This window comes from Lipotes vexillifer, unplaced genomic scaffold (assembly GCF_000442215.2).
Source record: "Lipotes vexillifer unplaced genomic scaffold, Lipotes_vexillifer_v1.1 scaffold1383, whole genome shotgun sequence".
Classification (NCBI taxonomy): domain Eukaryota; kingdom Metazoa; phylum Chordata; class Mammalia; order Artiodactyla; family Lipotidae; genus Lipotes; species Lipotes vexillifer.
Window position 1 is genome coordinate 866,968 of NW_006797683.1, and position 1,563 is coordinate 868,530.

The following is a 1,563-nucleotide window of genomic DNA, read 5'->3' on the forward strand; positions in this document are numbered from 1 at the left end:
AGCTTTCAGATTTTCAGGCAGCTGAGTTTGGATGGATGGGAGGAAGAAGTCAGACGGACCTAGGTTTAAATTGTGCCCCGCAGGGCTTCCCTGGTGGCGCAGTGGTTAAGAATCCGCCTGCCAATGCAGGGGACACGGGTTTGAGCCCTGGTCTGGGAAGATCCCACATGCCGCGGAGCAACTAAGCCCGTGCACCACAGCTACTGAGCTTGCGCTCCAGAGCCCATGAGCCACAACTACTGAGCCCCCGTGCCGCAACTACTGAAGCCCCCACACCTAGAGCCTGTGCTCCGAAACAAGAGAAGCCACCGGGGGCTTCCCTGGTGGCACAGTGGTTGAGAGTCCGCCCGCCGATGCAGGGGACATGCCGCGGAGCAGCTGGGCCCGTGAGCTATGGCCGCTGAGCCTCCGCGTCCAGAGCCTGTGCTCCGCCACGGGAGAGGCCACAACAGTGAGAGGCCTGTGTACCGCAAAAAAAAAAAAAAGAGAGAGAGAGAGAGAGAGAGAAGCCACCGCAATGAGAAGGCCACGCACTGCAACGAAGAGTAGCCCCCGCTTGCTGCAACTAGAGAAAGCCCGCGCGCAGCAACGAAGACCCAATGCAGCCGTAAATGAATGAATGAATAAATAAATAAAATTTATTTTTAAAAAATTCTTAAAAAAAAATCGTGCTCCACCACTTAATAGCTGCATTACTTGGTTTGACCAATTACTCAAACATAGGAAGTCTTAGTTTGCTTATCTTTAAAATGGAGCAGTAATACAGGATTAAGTGAGATAATCCAGATAAAGCACTGACAGGCAAAGCGTTAGGAGTTATTACTGCTGCTACCACTGTTTCCAGAAAGACGAGTTGCTTAAACGGTTGTTCTGAATGTCTAGCTAGAGAAAGGCAGTGAACTAGAGTGGAGGATTGTAAAGGAAGGAAAAATAGCAGAGACACTATAGAAATAGAATCTACAGGTTTAGGATTTCCCTGGTGGCGCAGTGGTTAAGAATCCGCCTGCCAATGCAGGGGACACGGGTTCGAGCCCTGGTTGAGAGCAACTAAGCCCGTGTGCCAACTAAGCAACTAAGCAACTGAAGCAACTAAGCCTGTGCGCCACAACTACTGAGCCCACACACCACAACTACTGAGCCTGCACCCTAGAGCCCGTGAGCCACAGCTACTGAGCCCGTGAGCCACAGCTACTGAGCCCGTGTGCCACGACTACTGAAGCCCGTGTGCCTAGAGCCCACGCACCGCAACGAAGAAGAGTGGCCCCCGCTCGCCACAACTAGAGAAAGCCCATGCGCAACAACGAAGACCCAGTGCAGCCAAAAAATTAAATTTAATTAAAAAAAAAAAAAACCTACGGGTTTAAGTAGGTTGGATGTCAACTCCGGGTGACCAAAGACACAGACAAGATGCGAGTAAAGGGAGTGAGTCAGAGTGGGAGGTTTCTGAGGAGTAGATAGAGATTTGGCTCAGCCACAGCATAGGTGGCAATGAGGAGGGGTGGATAAGGTTTGGGAATATGAATTTATGGTGGACCCTAAAGTTTTTTTTTTTTTTTTTTTTTT

At 50.3% G+C, this 1,563-nt stretch overlaps 1 protein-coding gene across 10 annotated transcripts in view; it reads left to right on the top strand.

Moving 5' to 3' along the window:
* FGFR1 (fibroblast growth factor receptor 1) overlaps nucleotides 1-1,563 on the top strand; it is a 40,152-nt gene that overhangs the window by 1,736 nt on the left and 36,853 nt on the right. The gene's annotated exons all lie outside the window — the stretch shown is intronic.